Source organism: Mustela putorius, unplaced genomic scaffold, assembly GCF_011764305.1.
Source record: "Mustela putorius furo isolate JIRA1106 unplaced genomic scaffold, ASM1176430v1.1 tig00003988_pilon_pilon_pilon, whole genome shotgun sequence".
Lineage (NCBI taxonomy): Eukaryota > Metazoa > Chordata > Mammalia > Carnivora > Mustelidae > Mustela > Mustela putorius.
The window spans coordinates 11,317,483-11,343,001 of NW_025422127.1; the positions used below are offsets into that span (position 1 = coordinate 11,317,483).

General features: G+C 42.9%; 1 protein-coding gene across 1 annotated transcript in view; it reads left to right on the forward strand.

The window, feature by feature from the left end:
- The window catches only part of ANO2 (anoctamin 2), a 335,951-nt gene that overhangs the window by 189,552 nt on the left and 120,880 nt on the right, over positions 1 to 25,519 (forward strand). The gene's annotated exons all lie outside the window — the stretch shown is intronic.

Here is a 25,519-nt window from a genome sequence, read left to right on the forward strand (position 1 = left end):
GATCTGCAAATACTCTTGGTGTGCATGAACTGGGGGGTTCGTGTGGGGGGCTCCTCTTTGGCAGTGCCTATCTCCTCTGAGCGCCACCCTGCTTTGAAACCTGTGTGTGTGTGTGTGTGTGTGTGTGTGTGTGTTTATGTCTTTCCTAATCTGGCTCCTGAAAAAAATCAACAAGATTGGAAATCTGTTGTTTTTGCATGTGTCTTTTCTCCATCTTGGATTTGAATTCAAATTTCATTTAATTTTACATTCTTAAAGTTGGAACCATTCATGTTAACATGCAAATTTATTCAAGCACCAAAACAGAAGAATGTGGTGTTTTTGAGCCCAGAACACTGGCTTTTTTTCTTCTTTCTCTCTCTCTCTCTCTTTTTAAAGAAAATAGGACTTAAACAGAAGAGAGAGAGGGTGGCCCTCTGAGTTTTTTTTTTTTTTCTTAGACAAAAAGTAACTGCAAGACCAATTATTTGGGGGAAATAATGAATTTGTTCTTAAGAAAGCCTAATCATCACCACCACCCTCATCAGAAAGCAAGCATTCTTCTACTGTCAGCTTCGGCAACCCCAGGAAACCTTCTTTCTCCACCCTAGAGCAATATACAAGGGATAATTTTATGGAAATCACATGTAACTTTTATTGACCACTGACTCATTTAATTTTAATTCCATAGACGGGAATGCCAAGGAGCTGGAATTGCGTACATTGAGGCTGTGGTTCTAATATAAACTTTGCTTGGATATATATGCATGATAGGTCACATAACTTTCAGGAACCATGAATAATTGAAAAACATCTGAATGCATTATGAATGATACATATGTTTATGTTTTAGCATTCAACATCTATTTCCATTACACTGTCGAGAATGCAAAGCTCAAAGCATCTAATGTCTTACGGGTACTGGGGAGAAAATGACCTTCCCAGATGAGCAGCGCAAGATGAAATTGGCCTGGAATTTGATTGTCAACATTCTTCTTGTGTTCCCTCCATTCTGTTAATATTGTAAATATTCTGTTCTTGCTGTAAATCTAGCCAAAGGTGGGAAATGATCGGGGCGGCGGGGTGGAGCACATGTTGCTTCTGTTGGGTGGGATGCAGCTCTTGCAAGTGGAAAGAGTCAAGGTCAATGCTCACAGCATAACATGCCTCTGGGGGCACCCTCATGTGTGGGATATTTAGGAAAGACACCTTCTGCTGGGGAATAAAGAGGGACTAAGACCCAAAGTCTAGCTGGTGGTTTTGGATATGGGTCTTTCATCCCAGAGGATCATCTTGACTCTGCCTTCATGGTGACCTTCAGGCTGCATATTCCCACCTCTCCTTACTTTCCTTCCTTTTGGATGATCAGGTACCATTTATTGAGACCCAGAGCAGTATGGGAATTTGCTGAAGGTCACAAAACTTGTGGGGAAGCTGGTAGTCAAACTCAGTTTCACCTATCTCCAAGGCCTGCTGCTCTCTCTCTTTTTTTTTTTTAAATTTGAGGATACCGAGCCCATTTTTTAAAACACCTTTATTAAGATTTAGTTCTCAGACCATAAAATTCAGCCACTTAAAATCTACAATTCATTAGTTTTTATTATATTCACGGATTTATGCAGCCATTTCCACCATCTAAGTTTTAAAATATTTTTATCACCCCAAAAAGAAACCCTGTACCTAGTAGTTACCAAACTCTGGGAAGCAATTATCTACTTTTTGTTCTATGGATTTGCCTATTTTGGACTTTCATGTCAGTGGAATCATACAAAATATTGTATTTAGCTTCCTTCATGTGGCAGAATGTTCTCATGATTCACCCATGTTTTAGTTACTTCAGTGCCTAATTCTTTTTTGATTGCCAGATAATATTCTGTATTGTGGATATACCTGATTTATGACCTGATGGACATCCGGATGGCTTCCATTTTTGGGCTATTATGAATAATGGTGCTATGAATATTTGTGTGCAGGTTTTTGTGTGGATAAGTGTTTTCATTTCTCTTGGATATATGCCTAAGAGTGGAATTACTGGTTCTCTCATGGTGGCTGCATATTTAATACTTTGAAGAGCTGCCGTACTATTTCCCAAATTAATGATACTATTTCACATTATTATATTTTAAAGATTTATTTATTTATTTTAAGGAGAGAGAGTGAGTGTGTGTGTGAGTACATGCATGCATGCATGGGGATAAGGGGAGGGTCAGAGGGAGAGGGGGAGAGAGAATTTGAAGCAGTCTCCCCACTGAGCATGGATCCTAATGTGAAGCTTGATCTCATGATCCTGAGATCATGACCTGACCTGAAACCAAGAGTGGGACACTTAACCAACTGAGCCACCCATGTGCCGCCCATTTTATGTTCTAACCAAACAACGTACGAGGACACCAATTTCTCTACATCCTGGGAACACTTGATATTATCTTTTTTATTTTATCCATCTTAGTTGTGTGAAATGGTATTCCATTGTGGTTCTCTTTAGCATATCCCTAATGACTAATAATGTTGAACATTTTTTTCATGTTCTTATTGGCTATTTGTATGCCTTCTGTGGAAAAATGCCTATTCAGATTCTTTGCTCATTTTTAAATTATTTTTTATGATTGTGTTCGAAGAGTTATTTACATAATATGAATACCTATCCCTTATGTGATATGATTTACAAATATTTTCTCCCTTTCTATGGATTTTTTTTCACTTTATTGGTATAATTCAAAGCTCAAGAGTTTTCTGATGTAACTCAACTCGTATGGATTTCCTTTTATCACTTGTATTTTTGTGTAATATCTAAGAAACCATTGCCTAGTTCAGTGTCATAAGATAGACTCCTAGGTTTTCTTCTAAGAGATTTATAATGTTAACTCTACCATTTTAGGTGCATGATCCATTTTGAGTTAATTTTTCTGTATGATGTAATTAAGGGGTCCAAATTCTTTATTTTTTTTTGTAAGTGGATATTCAGTTGTCCTAGGACCATTTGTTGAAAGACTCTCTTCCCCATTAAATTATATTGACACCCTCATCAACAATCTATTTACCATAATATTTATGGTGTGTTGCTTCCACACACTGTTCAGTTCTGTTAATCTGTATATCTGTCTTTATACCAGTGCCACATTGTTTTAATTATTACACCTGTGTAATGAGTTTTGAAATTGGGAATGTGACTTTTGACTTTCTTTTTCAAAATTGTTTTGACGATTGGGGTGCCTTGCATTTCTGTATGAATTTCATGACCAGCTTGTCAATTTTTGCAAAAAACCCAAACTAGAATTTTTGATAGGGATTGAGTTGAATCTGTAGATTAATTTAGGAACCATTGCCATCTTAACACTATAAGATCTTATAATCTATGAACATGGTATATCTTTTTGTTTAGATCTTCTTTAGTTTCTTTCAAGAGTGTTTTATATTTTCAGTGTACAGGTCTTATACATAGTTTGTTGAATTTATTTGTAATTATTTTATTCCTTTTAGTGCTATTGCAAATGTAATTATTTACTTAATTTCAATTTTGCATTGTTCATTATGAACATATAGAAATACAGTTGATTTAAAAAAAAAAGATTTATTTATTTAATTTAGAGCGAGAGAGAGCATGTGAGTGAGCACAGGGACGGGTAGAGGGTATGGGGAGAGAAGCTCCAACAGACTCTTCTCTGAGTTTAGAGCCTGACACAGGGCTTGATCTCACGACCCTGAGATCATAACCCAAGCTCAAACAAAGAGTTAGATGCTCAACCAACTGTGCCACCTAAGGGCCCATTCATTTTTTGGTATATTGATTTTGTATCCCACAGCTTTGCTGAACTCATTTTTTAATTCTAATTGTTTTTAGTGAATTTCTTAGGATTTTCTATTTATAAAATCATGTCATCTATGAATAGAGATAGTTTTACTTCTTCCTTTCCCAATCTGGATGCATTTTATTTCTTTTTCTCCTCTCTGTCTCTCTCTCTTTTTTCCCCCAGCTAATTGCCCTGACAAGAATCTCTTGTAAAATGTTGAATAGAAGTGATGAGAGCAGACTTCCTTGTCTCGTTCTTGATCTTAGGAGAAAAAAATTAGACTTTCACTGTCGAGTATGATGTTAGCTGTGGCCCATTGCTTTTTTTTTTCTCTATAAGGCTTCCCAGAGAACAATTTACATTGCATCAAGATGATACTGATCCGAAATGAAAATTCTCTACTGTAATGAGGTGGTAACTACACGTCCACATTGGGGAGGGACAGTGCAGAGTGTCCCAAGGTTGGTAGGGTCATGGTAACTCTAATTAAGTAGCTGAACTTGCCTCTGAGCCTCTTCTGCTTCAGCTGTCACATGGGGAGAGTGAATTTTAGCCTTTGCAGTTCTGAGAGTTGGTGACTTTCTTTGTTTTTGCAAGAGATGATGTTGGTCATTAGCCCAGAACTTTGGGGCATAGACTATCTCTTATTTGTCTTAGATGTTGTTAATTTGGATATTCTTACATCTATTTTTTTTTTATATCTGCTTTTTTAAAAAAGTTTTGAGTTCTAGTTAGTTAGCATACAGTGTAATATTAGTTTCAGGTGTACAGTATACTGATTCAACACTTCCAAGCAATACCTGGTGCTTGTCGCGACAAAGTACACTCCTTCATCCCCATCATCTACTTAACCTGTTCCCCTCCCCCACCTACCCTCTGTAACCATCAGTTTGTTCTCTATAGTTTAGAGTCTCTTTCTTGGTTTGCCTCTCCCTCTCTCACTCTTTTTATTTTTTACCACTTTGCTCATTTGTTTTGTTTCTAAAATTCCACGTAGGAGCGAAATCATACAGAATTTGTCTTTCTCTGACTGACTGAGTTTGCTTAGCATAATACTCTGGCTCCATCCATGTTATTGCAAATAGCAAGATTTTAATCTTTCTGATGGCTGAGTAATATTCCTGTGTGTGTGTGTGTGTGTGTGTGTGTGTACCACATCTTCTTTATCCATTCATCAGTTGATGGACACTTGGTTTGTTTCCATAATTTAACTTTTGTAGATAATGCTGCTATATACATCAGGGTGCACATGTACCTTTGAATTAGTATTTTTGTATTCCTGGTAGTGCTATTGCTGGATCATGGGATAGTACTATTTTTAACTTATTGAAGAACCTCCATACTGTTTTTCAGAGTGGCTGTACCAATTTGGATTTCCACTCACAGTGTAAGAGATTCCTTTTTCTCCCATCCTCGCCAACACTTGTTTCTTCCCTTTTTTATTTTAGCTGTTCTGACAGTTATGAAATGATATCTCATTGTAATTTTGATTTGTATTTCTCTGTAGGCTGCCTTTTAGTTTTGTTGATTGTTTCCTTCACTGTGAAGAAGGTTTTTTTTTTTTTAATGAAGTTCCAGTAGTTTATTGTTGTTTTGTTTCACTTATCTCAGAAGACATACCTAGAAAGAAGTTCCTATAGCTGATGTCAAAGAGGTTACTGCCTGTGTTTTCCTCTAGGATTTTTATGGTTTCAGGTCTTGCATCCATTTTGCACCTATTTCTGTGTATGGTGTAAGAAAGTGGTCCAGTTTCATTCTTCTGCGTGTTGCTGTCCAATTTTGGCAACACCATTTGTTGAAGAGTTTGTCTTTTGTTCCATTTGATGTTCTTTCCTGGTTTGTCAAAAATTAATTGATCGTATAGCTGTGGGTTCATTTCTGGATTTTCTGTTCTGTTCTAGTGGTGGCTGTGTCTGTTTCTGTGCTGGTACCATATCCTGTCTTGATTGCTACCACTTTGTAATATAACTTGAAGTCTGGAATTGTGATGCCTCCAGCTTTGTTTTTCTTTTTCAAGATTGTTTTGGCTATTTGGGGTCTAATGTGGTTCCATACAAATTTTAGGATTGTTCTATTTTAAACAATATTTGTTCTTCCAATCCATGAGCATGGAATGTTTTTCCATTTTTTGGTGTCCTCTTCAGTTTCTTTCACTGGTTCTATAGCTTTCAGAGTACAGGTCTTTTATTTATTCATAGGCATCTTATAGTTTTTGGTGCAGTTGTAAATGGTGTTGATACCTTAATATCTCTTTCTGTTGTTTCATTATTGGTGTACAGAAACACAACAGATTTCTGTACATTGATTTTGTATCCTGTGACTCTACCGAATTTGTTCACCAGGTCTAGCAGTTTTTTGGTGGATTCTTTCGGGTTTTCTGTTTAGGGTAACATGTCATCCACAAAGAGTGAAAGTTTCACTTCTTCCTGCTCATAGGACTTTCAGCACTATATAACGATAGTGAGAGTGGACATCCCTGTCTTTTTCTTGACCGTAGAGGAAAAGCTCTCAGTTTTCCTTATTAAAGATGATAATAGCTGTGGGTTTTTCATATATGGCCTTTGTTATGGTAAGGTATGTTCCCTATAAACCTACTTTCTTGTGGGTTTTTATCATGAATAGATATTGCACTTTGTCAAATGCTTTTTCTGCATCTATTGAAATGATCATATGGTTCTTACCTATTCTTTTATTAATGTGGTGTGTCATATTGATTGATTCATGAACGTTGAACCACCCTTGCAACCCAGAAATAATTCCTACTTGATTGTGATGAATGATTTTTTTTCATGTACTGCTGGATTCATTTGCTAATATTTTATTGAGAATTTTTGAACCCCTGGTCATCAGGGATAGTGACCTGTAGTGTTTTTTTTTTGTTTTGTTTTTTAAAGTGGAGTCTTTGTCTGGTTTTGATATCAGGGTAATGCTGGCCTCATAGAATAAACTAGAAAATTTCCTTCCTTTTCTTTTTCTTTTTCTTTCTTTCTTTCTTTCTTTTTTTTTTGGAATACTTTGAAAAGAATGGGTATTAACTCTTCTTCAAATGTTTGGTAGAATTCACCTGCAAAGCCATCTGACCCTGGACATTTGTTTGTTTGGAGTTTTCTCATTATGGATTTCATTTCTTTGCTGGTTATCAGTCTGTTCAAGTTTTCTATTTCTTCCTGTTTCAGCTTTGGTAGTTATGTGTTTTTTAGAAATTTGCCTGTTTCTCCCTGGTTGTCTAATTTTTGGGGATATAGTTTTCATAATATTTTCTTATGATTGTTTGTATTTCTGTGGTGTTGGTTGTGATTTCTCCTCTCTCATTTGTGGTTTTATTTATTTGGGTCTTTTCTCTTTTCTTTTTTTGATAAATCTAGCTACAGTTTTATTAATTTTATTAATTTTTTTTTCAAAGATCTAGCTCCTGGTTTCATTGATCTGTTTTGCTGGTTTTTGTTTATTTTTTTGTTTCTGTATCATTTCTTTCTGCTTTAATCTTTTTATTTCCTTCCTCTTGGCATCAGGCTTCATTTGTTCTTTTTCTAGCTCCTTTAGGTGTAAGGTTAGGTTGTTTGAGATTTTTCTTATTCTTTTTTTTTTTTTTAAGACTTTATTTATTTGAGAGAGAGTGAGAGAGAGCATGAGCGAGGAGAAGGTCAGAGAGCGAAGCAGACTCCCCATGGAGCTGGGAGCCTGATGTGGGACTCGATCCCAGGACTCTGAGATCGTGAACTGAGCCAAAGGCAGTCGTCCAACCGACTGAGCCACCCAGGCGTCCCAAGATTTTTCTTATTTCTTGAGGTAGGCCTGTATTGCTCTATACTTCCCTCTTAGGATCACTTTTGTTACATTCCAGAGATTTTGAACTGTTGCATTTTGTGGTTCTTTTTTTTTTAATTTCTTTTTGATTTCCTGGTTGACCCATTCATTGTTTTCTTAGCATGTTGTTTAGCCTCCATGTATTTGTGTTTTATCCAAATTTTTTAATGTGGTATTGATTTCTAGTTTCATAGTGTTATGGTCAGAAAAGGTGCATGGTATGATTTCAGTCTTTTTGTATTTGTTGAGATCTGTCTTGTGACCTAAAATGGATCTATTCTGAAAGTGTTACATGTGCTCTTGTAAAAAATGTGTGTTCTGCTGTTTTAGGATGAAATGTTCTGTAATATTTCTGTGAAATCCATTTGGTCCAGTGTACAAAGCCATTGTTTCCTTGTTGATTTTCTGCTTAGATGATCTGTTTACTGATGTAAAGGGGTTTTAAAGTCCCCTACTATTACTATATTATTATTGATTAGTTGCTTTATGTTTGTTATTTACTTTTTTTTTAGGATCTTATTTATTTATTTGACAGGCAGAGATCACAAGCAGGCAGAGAGGCAGGCAGAGAGAGAGGAGGAAGGAAGCTCCCCACCAAGCAGAGAGCCCAATGCAGGGCTTGATCCCAGGACCCTAGGATCATGACCTAAGCCGAAGGCAGAGGCTTTAACCCACTGAGTCACCCAAGCGCCCCCATTAGTAACTTTTTAATATTTGGATGCTCTCCTGTTGGGCACAAAATATTTACAATTGTTAGATCTTCTTGTTGGATTGTTCTGTTAATGATTATGTAGTGTCCTTTTTGTCTCTTGTTATAGTCTTTGTTTTGAAGTCTAGTTTGTGCTACTCTAGTTTTCTTTTGACATTCATTTGCATGGTAAATGTTTCTCCATCCCCTCACTTTCAATCTGCAGGCATCTTTAGGTATCAAATGAGTCTCTTTTAAGCTTCTTACATCTATATTTATGATTTTCAAGGGTATGGGCATAGCAAGGATTGCAGTAATGATAACATTATGGGTAATATTTGTGGGGTGCTAATTGTGTGTAAGGCTTTACATGTTTTGTTTCATTTAAGTCTCAAAACCGTTATGGTCTCCAGTTAATGCATGAGAAGCCTGAGGATTAAAGAAGGAAACAATTGCTCAGTGCTAATATGTGGGAGAGCCTGAGAGTGAGCCAGGTGGTCTCACTCAAAGCAATGTTCTTGAGCATTGTGCTCATTCTGTCTTTCGAATGTTTTCCCTCAACATAGCCTCAAACACTACTAAAAGGTCATGCTTGCTTATTCTTTATTGTACTAAGGACAAGATAGGGGTATTCATTGGAAGGATGGGTATAAGACCAACTTGCTGCTCTGTTTCTTTCTTTCTTTTTTTTTTTTTTTAAATTTTATTTATTTATTTGACAGGCTGAGATCACAAGTAGGCAGAGAGGCAGGCAGAGTGAGAGGAGGAAGCAGGCTCCCTGCTGAGCAGAGAGCCCGATGCAGGGCTCAATCCCAGGACCCTGAGATCATGACCTGATCCGAAGGCAGCGGTTTAACCCACTGAGCCACCCAGGCACCTCCTGTTGTTTCTTTTTGTGTTAATGCTCACGGGGCGATGGTCTGTGTCCACTGAGGACAACAATGAGTAGAATTAGCTCAGTTTACAGTAGGAGGTTCAACAGACAGTAGGGAAAATTCAGGAACATAAACACATATATATATGTTGTGTTTCCAAGGAAGAATATAGAGTCTGAGACTTTTTAATAAAAGAATAGGCTCTCTCACTTTCACTCTCTGTCTCTCTTTTTTTCCCCCCTGGATCAGTTTAAGTCTTTTCTGGACTAGTCTGTCCTGGACAGATTTGGAGGTTTTCTCAGGTTTCCCTCTGAGACAGGATTTTTCTGTTTTTACAGGATGATAAATCTCTAAGCTATCTAACCCTGCTATGAATGGCAAGGTTGGTGAGCAATCCTAGTCTCTCCTCTCATCCCTCTGACCTTTCACTCAGCCCCTTCTAATTCCAGCTCATGCCTCCCCCCGCCCCAATAAACTTTGTATTAGCCAGGGTACACTCAGAAAGCAGAGCATTTTCCAGTCAAGGGAAAACAATACGAGGACCTAATTACAGAGGTTTTTGAACTGGGCAAGGAGGGGGAAACATCCAGGAACAGTGAGGCAGCCACAGGGACTTGCTGCCATTCTTAGGACTAGAAAGGCAGGGAGGGAAGTGGGCTTACCAGAAACTAGGCACCGGGACCACACAGTGGGAGCCAGAACCCTGCAGGAGGTGAAGCCCCTTCTAGAGATGCCTTCTGAAGCAGGTGGGGAGAGTGGAGGAGAAAGGACCTGAATCCCCTGCTCCCGCCCTCCTCTCTCCCACCAGAGCCCCACCACAGGCCAAGCCCAACTCAGAGTCAGTTATTGCCTTCAGTCTGGGGATGTCATTTTCAGGGGTTAGTACCCGGCATCACTGAGCAGAGGAGGGGAATGATGGAGAGCGGATCTCAGAGCAAGGGGCAGAGGACCGGCACAGGTGTTCGGTCAGTAAGTCAGTGTATCCTTCCTCATCATAGCTGACTCGACACAGAGCCTTACCAGCCTGGCCCCAGCTTTGGGGAGTTGAGAAGCTTCTGGGGCAGAGAAATAACAATTTGGCAAAAACCATAAGAATGCCCACCACTGACAAAACGGTCAGGGGTTCAGACCACTCATGAGTCTTTGTGAACGTTTGTGTGAGCACATGTGAGTGTGAGTTCGTAGATGTGTGTTGGAGAAACAGAGCCTAGGTGTGATGGGGGTGATCGGAGTGATAGAAGTGGGAGCAGATCACCAACGGCTTCCACAAGGAAGGGAAATGGATTTTTGTGTCAAGGAGCAAGGAGGTTGCAGCAAGCTGGGGAGAAGGCAGGAGTGAGTCTTCAGAGCATATTCTCCCGTCAATCATACCACGAAAAGGAACCTAAGACAAACTCCTGTCGAACTGGCCCCGGGAGTTTACCTCGAGGGACTTGTCGCCCAACTGTTTATCCAGCGTGGCCACGGCACCTGTCCTCCCTCAGCGCCCAGCACAGCCCGAGATGCTACATCTAATGAATGTTTTATAGGAGCATTGAAGCCGGAGCCTGTGCCAAGAGGAGGCCTGGGGATAGATGGGTGTTAATTCACTGCACAGTGCACCACCCTAGGGACAATTATTTCAAAAGAAAACTCATCTAAAGTTAAAGTATTGAAACATTTACGACAGATGCCTCTGGCAGGCACAAACAAACATGTGGAATAAATTATGCGTAATTGTAGGGCCTTTGACGTGGAGGCTGGGACAAGAGCAACAGGAAGCTCGGGACTGTCAGAGAGCTCTGGGGAGAAGGGGGGTCCAGGGAGGGACCGGCTGTCTGGGCCCTCACTCTGGGCCAAAGGGTCTGGCCCCGGCTTTCCACAAAGGCCCTTGGTTGGCTGTTGGGATGTTCCCGTGGAACAGAATAAAGTTCCCTCAGGCCCTCTTTGAAGACACTAACTAACTTGACTGCTTGAGGGTCAAGGAAGAAAAAAAGAATCTAAGTAATTCTCTCAGACTCTTCTTAGGGGTGAAAAAGATTCTCCATTGGCACAGGGAAACACTGGGGGCAGGAAATGACCCGGTTTGCCAAAGGGTCCCGTAGTGAGGAGCTAAGGTGAGGCTAGAGCCTGGGGCCATTGCTGAAAGCCTTGTATTTGCATCAGTGCCGACAGTCCCTAGTCTGCCTTATTTTCTGGGTGTTTCATGGCCTCTCAATATTAAGGATGAGTTTCTGAATGCTGGGGCCGTTCTGGGCCTTCATTCTGTCCTGTGCTTCTGCATGAACTGAGGACTAACTATCAGGAAAGAGGCTGATTTGATCCCACGCTACAGGGCCTTCTACAGGAGTCAGGCCCCTTGGTTTGCAGACCAGCCCCTTCAACTGATAAGGACTGACTGACTGAGGGCTGGTCCCCTCTCAAATCCCCTGGTGCCACGTCATTTGTCTCTGCTTCCCTGGAATTCCTCAGGTTTGATAATAAGGCAAAGGATCAGGTCACTGTACGGTGGAGCTCCGTGGCGAAACACAGCTTACAAAGTTGACTTGTAACTGCAGGACCCCCACCCCCCAAGCCGCACTGACCATTTTATGTACTTTTATTTACTTTATTTTATTTTGTTTTATTTTATTCATTTTTTGTTTTTTACTAATTGATTGTTATTTTCTTGTATTTTTTATTCATTGTTTTCAGCTCTGGCTCATCTGTTTCTCTCTCTCTTTCTCTCCATCGCTCACCCACCCTCTAGCTCTCACTGTCTTTGTGCCATCTCTCAGGGAGAGGCTTCTGTTTCTCACGCCAGGTCCCTTCCTCCCTGGGGCAGTCTTGCCAAGGAAAATGGGTAAGCAAAGGAACAGAGAAATGGATAGAGTGAGGGGACGATGAAATCAGTCCCATTTGACTTTAGAATAGAGATGTCTCCTTAGGAATAGTTAAGGACTTAAATTTGAAATTGTGGGGTTCTGTATCCCTGTCCCTCATTGGTGGGATCCTGCCCCATGCTTCCACATAGAGAAAGGGCAGGCTGGGATATATGGTTTTTGCCAGAAGCCTCCAGGCAACAGCCCCAGACTACCAGAGGACAGTGGCCTTCTTTGCCACAGTGTCACAATGTAAGGGGGCTGTGAGCAGTTAGACTCTGGGAAGGTGGCTCCAGGGGTTAATGTGGAAAAGTCCACAGGTGATGCTGACACTCACCCTTGAGAGTCACTGTTGTGGGAAGTGAGAGAAGATGGAAGTTTCCTGAAGAGGGAAATGTCATGAGGAACAATAAATGAGATGCGTTTGCCTGTCAGTGTCCTGCGGAGCCTGACTGAGTCCTTTAGTGACTAAGTCTCTTCACTGGAGTTTGGGACTGACCCTCTCTGCACAGAATTTAGCCTTATGTGAAGAGGTGTTTAGGTAAAGTTTTTGGTATAGGTACATTAAAATTGTGGGATTTTTTGTTTATAGTTATACAGGAAGAGCATTCTCTTCAGGAGAAGTTCCACATTACAGATAAAATGCAGGGCTCCCCCATTCTCATCTCCTCCAAATGTTGTCTGTCTCCCTAGAGGTAGCCATAGTTACAGTTTGGTTTGTGCACTTCCAGACCTTTTCTTGGGAGTTTTGATTCATGTGGGATCTTGCACATGTTTTGGTTATGGGTTTATTTACACACACACACACACACACACACACATTCAGGAGAGAGTCATGGACAAATAGTTTCATTATGCTGAGACAGTTTCTTAAGGCAGGAAGGCAGCGTTTTCCAGACAGTGCCACAAGATGCCCCCAGGGTGCCACAGTGACCTCACAGAGGTGTTGTAGAATTTGTGCACATCTCTGAGGGAAGCCCAGCAGGACCTGATGTCTGTCAGACACCATGTGAGCTACCGCCTTGGCTGTGTGAGGGTTAACACACATGATAAGCTCTTGAGTGTCCTTCCATCTGTGTGAGGTTGAGTTCCCAGTGCCTGTGGTACCAGCTCCGCACAAAGGCATCGTGGAACAGGAGGTGAGAGTGCTCATGTCCAGTCAGACTCCAAGGTGGGCGAATTGGGATAGTGTCCAGCAGGTGAGCCTGTCCTTGTAGTAAGTGGTTAAGGCTGAGAATGAAAGGAAATATTTTTTCCTTCAATTTGTGTGTATTTTTTTCCCCAAATGTCTACTAACATTGTTAGGACATACTGAGGAAACACTAATTTAGTTGGACTCAACTACTCTTTAAGTGGAACTGTTGAATGTTTCTTCTAGCCTAGGGCATTGTGTAAAAATTATGGAGACATTCAGGGTACAGTGAACCAAGAAAGTTTGGGAACTGCTCCATGGAGAACTTCCTAAGTTCTACAGAGATTTCAGAGTGACGTATAGGGCCAAGCACAGAAAAGTTTAAAGAGATAGGTAGTGAGTTTTAAAGGTACAGGAATTAATTTGGGGTGGCAACATTCTGCAGCAAAATGTGTGCTAGGAAGGTACCAGGAGGACCGTCTGCTTCTACACTTGCTTTGACTACACTCCTGGGCCTTAGAGTACAATTGCCCCAGGACAGGGTCTCTGTGTCTTTCTGCCTCTGTCTCTTTCTCTCAGTCTCTGCATCTGTGTGTGTGTGTGTGTGTGTGTGTGTGTGTAGGGGCCTAAGGGTACTGATTTTGGGTATCCCTTTAAATCCATGGGCTTAAAAATAAACTTGACTTCTTCTTATCCAGGAGACTTTGCTTTCCTTATAGTCTCCAGGGTGGTTTGGGCTGCCTGGAGAGGGATGCCAGAGAAGCACAGAATGTGTCCATAAACATATCCCTCTGTGGAGCCTGGGAATTACTCATCCCAAGGAGAGACTCCTCGGGTGGCCCTGGCCATCAGATGGGGGTCTCTGGCCCTCTTCAACAGACAGCCCACTCTCAGCATCAGAAGTGCTGGCTAAAATAAGACCTTCCCTCTGCTCTCTTTGTATACATTTCTACTGGCCCAGGTCTAAATAAAGAAGTTACAAATAAGGAGAGTCCCGAGGACTGTGTTATGGAGGAGACACTGGAGCGCAGTAGGGGAGGCAAAGCAGAGACTCTGGCCTTGGAGTGAAGACTGGGCACAGTCAGGATGGCATTTCAGACCAGACCTTCTTGGAAAACACAAGGCCCAAATATGTGCAGTGATGGAGAATGTTGGAACGGCAGACTAGCAAATGAAGGCCAGCACATACCATCGGGCTGTGTGATGTTTGCCACTATTGACTTGCAGTTTGGACTTTTCTTATTTTGGTCTAAATGATTTTTCCATATACGGCCTGAAGCATGTAAATTAAATTTGTCTTTTGCTGTCTGGGCCAAGGTCATTATTTCACGTCCCTAGAATTCACTGGAAGCATACATAAGCCCTTCAGGTTCCTCTGCTCTCTTCCCTGTCAAGGGACAGAAAATTGAGTATTTGCTCAAAAAAATTCTTCCAGGGTCAGAAGGTATTCTGGCTCCCTGTGATTCTTTTGACAAGATGGTCAAGAAGAAAGCTCCCAAAGAAAGCAGATGGTTTTATTCTTGGGCAGAGAAAACAGAGACCGCAAGACTATGCTCTCCTACCAGTCATATCCCAGGCTAGAGGAGGTTTCGGGAATGTCTCCCTTCCCCCAGCACTGTGGCCCGCTCAGCTGTGCTCCAGCTGGAGAGCATGGGCAGCTTTCTCTGAGCATCTACAGTCAGATCACTGAGTTCTCCTTGGATGTGCCTTCTCCACTCCCATGAAGAATAAGACTAACTAATAATAAGAACTAGGAAGAAAAACAAAAAGGGTCCTTGCTTAAGGTTCATCCAGATGCAGACCCTGAGCCAAGGAGTCAGGTGCAGAATTTAAAAAGGCCTCATAGTGGAGTAACAAAGTGATAGAGCAAGGAAGGTAGCTGCCAAGGGGTACCACCTTCTATGCCACAGCTCTTTTTGCTACATGACTGTGGGGTTTGTCATCCCCAAAGCGGACTCTTGGGAATTTCCAAGGAATTTGGATGAACTCCATTTTGGGAAAGGATAAGTGATAGGATGAGGAACATACCCCATACCCTTGTCCCGCCCCCCCCCCCAACCCCCCGTTCTGAGGTGTCTTAAGGTTATTCCTATGCTTTTTGTTCTGGATCTTCTGCCTCCATCATGGAGATCATTGAGGGAACACCACATCTTACTTACATCCCTTTTCTGTGTCACTGGTAGTCTGGCTCTCCAAGGTTTGGTTTTTGCTATTTCAGTTAGGTAGGTTTCCTTCCTTTCAAAACCTGGAATGTGCTGGGTTCTCTCTCTCTCTCTCTCTCATATCATTACCATGTAGACATGTTGGCTTTTACCTGTTCAATAAAACCAAATGTCAACATTCTATTTGCTAGAAATAGTGATCTCAACTCCCCGCTCCCCCCACCCCCTGCTCCCAGGACACCCCAGGTCTTCAGTGTTTACCTCATTTGTTCTCCCAACCTTCCTGGAAAGAAGTATGTCCATGTAGTCTCCTGTTCTTTTAGATGGGGCAGCCCAAGTGAGGTTTTCATGACTAATGTGCACCAAGTCTGGAGCAAAGCCAGTGCCAGTCTCCACTTCCCTTGGTTACCACTTCTGAGTTGGGTTCACTTAAGAGCCAACTTAATAATCCATAATACGACTAAGAGTGCAGTGATCTACATTTTAATTTTTTTTAAATATCTAAGACCAAATCGGTAGGCATATTTATATTCACAGGCTGCTAGGAGAAGGACATCTTAGGAGAATGACATACTTCTATCCCAAGCAAGCCATATAGTTCAAGGTAAAATATACATTGGAATTGGGTCTGTGGAGGTACCAACCCCAGAGACAAAAGGAGTTGGATCCCTCTGTGGGACAGGCAAGCAGAGGATGTTAATTGAGTTACCTTCTTTGGGTTTTAGAGACTGGAGCAGTGTGATATAGGGAGCAAGGCAGTCCTTGAATTAACTCACTTTCCCTGTTATCTCTGCAAATCACACTTCTTTGAGAGAAAATGTCCAAAATCAACTCCTTTGGGGCCTTTCTTCTTTTCTGTTATCTTGACTTTCAGCTGAAGTCCTTGAGATGTGGTTATAAGACAACCTTGATATACAACTCTAGGTCCTCTGGGCTGACTTGGGCATTCCATTTTCTCTGAGAAATGAGCATGCATTATCCTCCGGCTGTTAAGAGATGAGAGAAGGAAAAACATGATTCCAGGCCTTGAGGAGCACCAGAGGCTTCTGCACGGTTCCCACATAGCCCCCATACCAGGTGTTTGCTACCGGCAGATGCCAGCACAGCTGGAACTCAGTGCTGGTCTGGGCCTGGGGCAGCCTGTACCACGAGCCGTTCTTCGTCCCTAGATTTGCCAGAGTCAGTTCCTCATCTGGGGACCTGCTGCTGTTGCTTTTCTTCAAAAATACTATGCTTTCCCAACATTGTGTTGCCAGATGCAGGATTTTCTGCACACTGGCTTTCTTTTTGCTTGGGCTAGGGCTGGGGGGCCTGTACTGATATTCAAGGCACCTTTTGACCACGTCCATCCCTGGGGTGGAAATACACATGACTCTGGAAGGATTGCCATCCACCCAGGGTTAAGCTGTGCTCCTCACCAGTGGCCTGGGGTTGGACCCAGCCTCATGATTCCTCGGGAAGGACAGACATGGTGTTCAGTTGGCTGTAGATATTTGACATCCAATTCATTTTTATTATAATGGTGCCATATCTGCCAGCCAACTTACATAAATTTTGTTCTGAATTTGGGCATCTGCATTGAGTTTAGAGAATTGCAGCAGGAAGTTTGCCCTGGAAATGTACTCAGCTGATTATTCGCACTCCTTAGCATGAAGTGACTCCCATCCAAGAATCTCAGAGAGCTTGTCTATAAACATGAATGAATTAATCCTCCCAACACCACTGTATGCTCTTTGCCAGCTGGATTATTTTAAGGGAAGTGACCAGTCCAGGGGCCTGTAGTGAGTCATGAAAGAACTTGCTCATAACCAGAGGGTTTGGACCGCAGGACGCTGGGTGGAGCCAGGAACCACTCTGGACCCTTCAACCCCCAGTGCGTGCAGTGTCCAGTTGGGGGTCGGCAGTCAGCGTGGTATTTCCAGTGATGGCTGGCCACGTCCGAGCTCAGCACATCCTCCTTCAGCAACCTCATCATCAGCCCCCTAAAACCATGGTTTTGTCAAACTAAATAACTTTGATTTTTCCTGTATATAAAAGTAAAATGTGCTAAGTGTAGAAAGTCTAAAAAGGGAAGTCATATATAAAGAAGGAAAGTAAATCATTCATTATTTCATCTCCCAGAAAAACTCTTGTAAGCCCCGTTTTCATGTTATATTGTCACATGGTTAAAAAAAAATCATTCTACATATTTAATTTTCTGTCACGATTTCTTTACTTAGGCTTAGAACATGAGGAGTTCCCAGTCTTGTTAAATACAACTCACGAGCATCATTTCAATAATTGCATAATATGTCATTATGGGGTTGTATTGTATTTTTCTTAGCCCTTACTCTGTAGTTAACATATGATGAACACACTCATTTCTTTCCATGAATTTTGTGTTATTTGGATTGATATTATGTGAATTTATTATAGTTTTCTTAGTCTCTGTGCAGTGGTTGAATATATTTGTACTTCTTATTTCAGTGGGAGGATGGTTTGGATTTTCAGGAGGGTTGTATTAATAGGAGAGATTACTGGAAGCGTAAGGTCTTTATTCAATTGCTGGGTTCCTAATTGTACAGGCTGTTGTGCTTGTTGAAAGAACTACACAGATACAGCCCTGACATATGACTGGTAAGTGGAGGTAGCGTGAGGGTAATTGCCCTTCTTGCCATTGCTCAGTTGTTGACTGTGAGCGAAGGTGGGTCAGGTCACTGAGTCCATGTCGTAGGACTTTCCCATTGACTTGGGTGCCCCTTCTGGTACAGCAGGGGACCTTTGTTCTTTCTGCATGTGTGATGGGGAGAACAGATGTTCTGGGATATAGGTGGGTCATTATCTTAGTCTCCGGGTTTCATTTCTGGCCAGGGAGCCATTCATCACATCCTGGGAACGGGTGGGTAGCTTGTATCAAATCCTAGAACTGTCTACATCTTCCAACTCCATCATTAATATGGAAAAATGCTTGTGAGGCAATGGATGGATCATGAGTGCTTCTCCAATGAAGATATTTTATCATTCGAACTAAGGCCGATTTTTGGCAGGGAAATCAGTGGGACAAATTGTGAGCTATGGTTTTAGCTCCAAGAGGAAATGTGTCCCGGTTGGTGAATGATCAACCAAAAAAGTATGAAATGATAACTTAAACTTCTGGAAACAATTTAGAGGGCAAGTAGGGTCACTCTGACTTCCGAGAAAGGGAAAGATTTTCTTGTTGTTGAAATTCCGATTTTTTTCCCCCAGCTTTACAACATGTACACACAAACAGTGTTGACCTATGGAAAATATTATTAGTCCACAGAAGAGCCCTTGATAAATACTTTAACATGATGTTCTTTCTTTAGTACCATTTTTCATTTGACTTGAATTTTCCATCAATAGTCACTTTGTCTCCCTGTGGTTCCCAAACGCACCTTCACACTCTTTGATATGTCCGGAAAATGAGTATTAGCCACAAAACTGATCTAATGGGGCTCAGAATTTAGAATGCATTTTGTGCTTTTCCCTGTCTTTGCTTTTCCAATCATACATAATTTAGGATAGAGGCTCCTAACTAGTTCATGCTGTGATTCTAAACTGGGCACCTTTGAAATTCTAAAAATGTAAATTCTTAATCAGAGTTAAAATAAGTAGACCTCATTAAAAGGAAGAAGGAGGAGGAAGAGACTAAAGAGAAGGGAGAAGAAAGAGGAGCCAAGGAAGAACTGTAGCTACTATTACTCATGGATAACAATGAGCGCCATGTTAGAACACCATTCTCCAGAGTTTTTAGCCTTTTCCCATAAATGGAGTGTTTCACGGCTATTTCTAGCTCTCTGGAGGCCCAGGCAGAAAACAAAGCAGGCAGTAGCTCCAAGCTTGTCAGACCTGGGGGTTGGCTAATGTTTCTTGGGCATGGTGTACAACCTGCCATAGCCTCAGCTGCACTGGAAGTTCCAGAGCCAGCCTCCCTGCCTCCTCTGTCCTTGTTTAATCCCTGTTGGATGACAGTAAGTGGGTTGAGGTTCCTTCTTGACCTTTGTTTGGACTTGGAGACTTGGGCTAAGAGCAGAGATGGAGCACTAATATGGATTTGGCTAAAATGATTGTGTCCTTTGAACTTTTGCCAGGCAAAGTTCACTCCCGAGTGAACTGATAGAGTGGCAGATAATCCACATGTGGGAAAGTAGAAGGAATGGACCAGAATTTTGGCAGGCCTAAGCGAAGCATGGAGGTTGCTTAAAGTCGCAGGCTCTGGGCCAGATCCTCATACTAGATCTTGTTTCTTCCGGCTTTAGCATCCCTCCCTTTGTCTCCTTTTCCTTGGCAGAATCCAGGAGCTGGCAGACAGAAGGGGAGCCTAAGGTGGCTCCCCGAGAAAATGAGACTAGTGTCTCTGGGCCAGCTGAGCCCTGAGGGGAAGGGTGTAGCTGGGAACATCTCCTTCCCCCACGCTTTTGTAGCCAGTATCATGGATGGTAGATGGTGGACGTAGGATTCCGTCTGGGAACCAGCAGGGGAGTCTGGCCACTTGAAATCTGGAAGGTGGTGGGGCTGCCAGGCTGAGTCATGCCAGAGGGGAATTGCTAACGACTACTCCATAAACAAGCCTGGAGTTCCCAGTTCCTGAGAGCCCACCACATGTCATCTTCCATCTTTTTCCCTAGAAGCTCCATAAACCTTGCCTCCTTGCACTGACTCCTCTTGGCGATTTGATTCATGTGTTGTCATGTCACAATGTTGATTATCATGTTGGCATACAGGGTCAGGGTTGGGGCGGGGGTTTGGTGTTCCTCTCAACCCCCTGCCCAGGTTTCCCAAATAGAAAGTATGGCTGGACCGGCAGCTTTCTGGAAGGAAATGTTTTCAAGTAATTGAGGACACAAAGACACCTTCGAACACTGAAGTTTATCTGTTATCTGTAGCCTTAGATTAAAAAATTAGTACGAAACTAAATCAAGAATAATTCCATGTGTTGTAAAGTTGTTAGATGACACCGATTTTGAAGGATTGAGTTGTATAAGCCAGAGAGTAGATTCTTCCACAGTTGCTCTCTTCCCCTCATCCTGCTATCAGACGAACCCCTGTCTGCCAGGGTGTACTTAATATCCTGCATTTACCCCTTCTTCTTTATCCTCTGAGCTCAGGCCCTCATCAGCTCTTGCCTAAACCTCTTCGGTGACCCCCTGCCCCTGGTCAGGCCCTCTTCCAGCTGTGTCAGAGGGATCTGTCCAGATCGCAAATCTGATTATGACACTCCCTTGCTGAAAATCCTCTAATGCGCTCCAGAGTGTTTGGGATTATTTTCAAGCTTCTTGGCTTTACCCATGAGGCCCTCTAGGACCCACCACTCCAACTGCGTATCCCGCTCTCCCACATGAAGCCTCTCTGCCAAACATTTCCCAACTACTTGCAGTGCTCGCAGTGTGTCTTGCTGAATCATGCCTCAGTGACTTTGGGCATGCAAGTCTCTTTGCTTGGAAGATGCTTTCCCTGTTTTTATCCAGTGCACTCCTTCTTGTCTAGAAAACTTAGGGCTAATGTCATCTCTACTGGGAGGCCATCTCTCACTCCCTTGGCAGACTTAGCTGTTGGCCTTTGTATTTATATTCCAGGGCTGTTATAACAAATTACTGCAAACTGGGTGGCTTCAAACAACAGAAATTTATTCTCTCACGGTTCTAGAGGTCAGAAGCCCAACACAGAGGTTTTGGCCAGGTCATATTGCCGCTGAAGGCTCTGAGAACTGTCCTTGCCTCGTCCAGCTTCTGGTGGCTCCTGGCACTCCTTGGCTTGTGGCTGCCTCACTCTGGTGTCTGCCTCTGTCTTCACTTGGTCTCCTCCCCTGTGTCTGTGTCTTTGCCCCTCCTGTCTCCCATAAGGACACCGGTCGTTGGATTTAGGTCCCCACGCTAAATCCAAGATGATCTCATCTTAGGATCTTTTGCTCAGTTACATCTGCAAAGCCCCTTTTCCCAAATAAAGTCACATTCTCAGGTTCCAGGGGTTGGGACTCAGATGGAGTCTGATGAAGTTGGGAGTCACACTTCAACCCACTGCAGCCCTTATAATGTCCTGTATATTCCTTTTAGGAGGGGCTTTTCCATGGACTTTTAAAGCATTAATTGATGTTCCTATTCCCCCAATAATTCAGTCTCTTTGAGGGCAGGTATTCTGTTTGACCTCCTTGTGTCTTTGGCTTCTAGCATAGGACCTGACTGCACCTCAGCATGACATTTTCATTACATTTATGCCAATTGTCTAAGGGCCGTCCATATGTCTGCAGGTCCTTATCTTTAGCTCAGGCTGAGGGCAGCATGCTTGGAAGCAGCAGTTTGGACAGTATTGCCTCTGCAAAGCCCATCCCACTCAAGGAACCAGTTTCTGAAGTTTTGTTTGGATGAGAGTACATTTTTAGGCTAATTGATTTCAAGGACTATCCAGAGGAGGACTTGGGAATATCATAAATCACAGGGAGAGTTCATTCTAGTGTGATTTGTCTATTGGATGATGAGTAGGTCTATATACGTATTTTTAATGTCACCAAGTGGCAGAGAGGAAGCACTAACATTTTTGAGCATGTATTGGCATTGCCTGGATTTCCTCCATTTCAAGTCAGAGCTTGGCTTTCAAGGGAGGAGCCAGACTTGGGGAACTGGTCAGTAAATTCAAGTGTATTATGTTTAGGAGACCTGCCTCTGTTATTCTCTGGGCCTCAGTTTATTTATTTACTTTTTCTTTCAACAGAGTTGAAAAAGAACATAACTTTTTGATTTTCTTTATCTGCTTGTGGTCAGAATTCACTGTGGGAGTCCAAAATCCCATCTCCCAAATCAGTCTACAGATAATTAGTGTGGCCCTACTGTGTGCCATATCCTTATCCATGAGGCCTTTGTCTTTGACTCTTGGAGTCCTTTGGAAGCATGAAGCTTACCTTATTCTGAGGATTTTCATCTTTGGTTACAGGAGACAAATAGGAAAGTAATTTGGCAGGAGTCTTTTAGCTCCTGTTTAACCACTGACTTCTCTCTTTGAGGTCTCCCTTCCCAATCCACATTAACAAGACTGTTTATGTGAAAGAAACTATAAAATCAAACTGTTCTTTTGGAAAAGGGAGGATGCGGCTAATTCTCAGGGCTGTGTAAACTATTTACAAAAGGCTTAAGTGTTCTCGGTCATCTCTGCCCTATGTCACCGACAGGGAAGAGCCCTGAGTGCCAGGCCCTCTTCTCTATGCAGAGCCAGCCATACTTTTCACATCTCTGGGGAGCTCTCGCAGCAGCTGGAACCTGTCCTTGCTCTCTCTGTCAATCACCCACGACAGGTTGGCCCAGCATTCTAGAATCAAGGCCTCTGTAATCTTGGGCTTTTATGAAGGACTTCCCATCTTCAGGGAAAGCTTCTAATCACACTGGTCTCCTTTTCAGCTTCTTACCTCTTCGGAAGGCCTGTCTTCATTCAATGTCTCACTACCCACCCCTGGCCATTATTTCTGCTCCTGAGTCCTCAACCCAGCTCCCAATATCAGCTCATGCAGCATGGCAGATGTTCAAGGCCCTGCCCTCCAGCACATTCTCACTTTCATTGTGGAAATTTTCCAGTTCCCACCTGTGTCCCCGACCCCTGGATCCTTGCCTACCTCACCCCTTCTTCTCTGCATTTTCTTCCACGGCCCATACCTGCTGGCCCACAATGCTTCCTGTCCTTCAAAACAGTTAGGCTGGGGCATGAGTTCCGGCGACCAGCTTAAGGCACTGGAACTGTACCCGCACCTCTCTGTTGAGGTTTGGGCACCCCCAGAATTTCCCACAGTCAGATCACCCTGATAGTGTGGAGAGGACAGGAAAGGAAGGAAGCGATGATGGTTGTGGGTCACTCATTTGCCTTAGATGTATTGCTTATAGAAAATACAGATTCTCAAAGAGATTTGTCAAATGGTATGTAGATGTAGAACCCTGTGTGTGAGTAAAGGAGCCGAGGTAAGCTCAGTGGAGGGGGATGCTGGGGAGGTGTTTCAAGTCCTCTCATGGCTTTCTTGGAGGCCTCTGGTTGGTTGCCAAACCCTCACTTGAATGCAACTGAGTGTGGCTCAGTATTGATCCCTTCCTGGGCTCAACAGTTATAGTAGTAGAGAAGTTTAAATACTTGGAAAGAGTTGAAATTAAACATATTTTGATCAAGAATATGCTTCAGAAAAGGGAGACTGTCAAAGGGAAGGGCACCCTCCTTTTAAAGACACAGTCTAGAAGTTGTACGTGAGACATCTCTTCCTATTTCATCAGCCGTAGGCCATGGCCACTCCTCATGGCAAGGGAGCCTGGGGGGTGTAGCTGCTCTTCTGGACATCTACAGATGCAGGTAAATCTGGGAGCTCCGACACCATGCAAAAGGAGAATGGATTTGGGGAACACCAGTGACCTTTGGGGGTGGGGGTCAATACATTTCATTAATTGCACTAAGTACCACGTGGGGGCTTGTGGAAAAGCCAGGTTTGCAAATGAACCCAAGTGATACTTAATTGCTTACTCTGTGAGTATTTATTGAGCACCTACCATGTGCCAGACGCTATGCTGGGAACTGCGGATGGAAAAGTGAATGAGACGGACTTGACCTCTCCCTTTGTGAAGCTTAAGCTTATGAGGAGGATAGACTCTGAATGAGGAAATAATGAGTTATGTCCTAATTTCATCCAGCAACTCAAGTGGTACAGGACTGTGTAACAAGAGAAACTAGCCTACTTTGAAGAGTTGAAGAAGCTTTGCCAATGAATTGACACTTAGAGAAGATGTAAAAGCTGAGCAGAATCTGGGGGGAGAGAGGAGCTGAGAATAGGTAACATGTTTCATATGCCTCCCTAAGTGCCAGGCCCTGTCTGAAGCACTTTTAACTTTTACAGCGTGGAACTTGATGATCTCTGTATTTCAGGTCAGGAAATTGAGATAGAGCTCAAGTACTGTATCTAAGGTCACAGGGTATTGGGTGACCTTGGGTTACCCAGGGAACTCTTGACACCTGGGCAGTCTGACACCAGGGCACAGTCCCTGAACCACCGTGTAACTGAACAGGGAACCTGCTTAGTAGTCAAGGAAAAGGATGCACTTTGAAATGTCCTGTTGAGAGCGGGGGCTTAGATGGGGGCTAAAGGAGCTCTGTAGGCCTGGCTAAGGGTTTGGCCTTTATCTTAAGACCAATGGGAAGTCACTGAAAGATTTGAAAAGCAGGGACACTCCATGATCAGATTTGCATTTTTAGATGCTCTCTGGCTGCTGTGTGGAATCCTGGGACAGTAATGCCACGTGCAACTAACATCAGTGATGCCTGTATCTTTTAGGCCAAGGAAGGAGGAGTACAGACAACTCCAGATATGTAGCAGGGAAAGTTCATCAGGTTTGGTTAGAGAAACAGGTAAGAGCCTCATGCAGGGGTCTTGCTTGAACAGATCGAGGTGGTGATTTTATTTACTAAGGTGGAGAAGACAGGGGAAGAGGCAGTTGGGGAAAGACATGAGTTCAGTTTTGTGCATACTCAATCAAGGGGTTTATAGAATGTCCATGCGGAGAGGTCATTTTGGCAGTTGGGCCCAGAACTCAGAAGAGAAGTCTGGGCCAGAGATATAAATGTGACATTTAGATGGTATTTGAAACATAGACATAGACAAAATAGGGATGTCTTTGTCGATAAATATCTTGCTATTTAGAATATATCATTTAGAATAAAATGAACACAAGACAGCTTAGCAGGATCACACAGCATGGTGTGAATTTCATATATGCCATCTGTTCAGAGGAAGGAGAAACCAGTGGGAGGCTGGGAAGACTGGCAGTGGTGGACAGTGTTTCAAAGATGAGCCCCGAGGATACGTGGAGCATCAGAGCATCCTCTGGGGGGTAAATCTGGGGACAGGTTCCGTTTGCAGAAGGCCTCAGGCTCCTGAACCGGGTCAGAGACTTGCTTCTGTCACTTCTCACTGCCTCGCCTTGGGGAGGCCTTTGATTTCCCTGAGCTAATAGGATTGACACCCACCGTATCCGACACCCAGGCTGGCGTGACTACAAAGAGTAAACAAGATCTACACCTAAATGACTCACGTATGTTATGAAGCTATGCAGGTTGAAAAGTTGTCTTGTTAAGTGAAATTCCAGGTCCACACTGGACAAGGTCATCTGGCTGGTAGGTGCAGGAGTTGGCAGGGAGCCTGGATCTTCCAGCTTTCAGGGGGAGCAATGAGGATTGTGGGCCTCCTAACTCTACATCCTGGGGTAAGTTATGTACCCCGACTCTCCT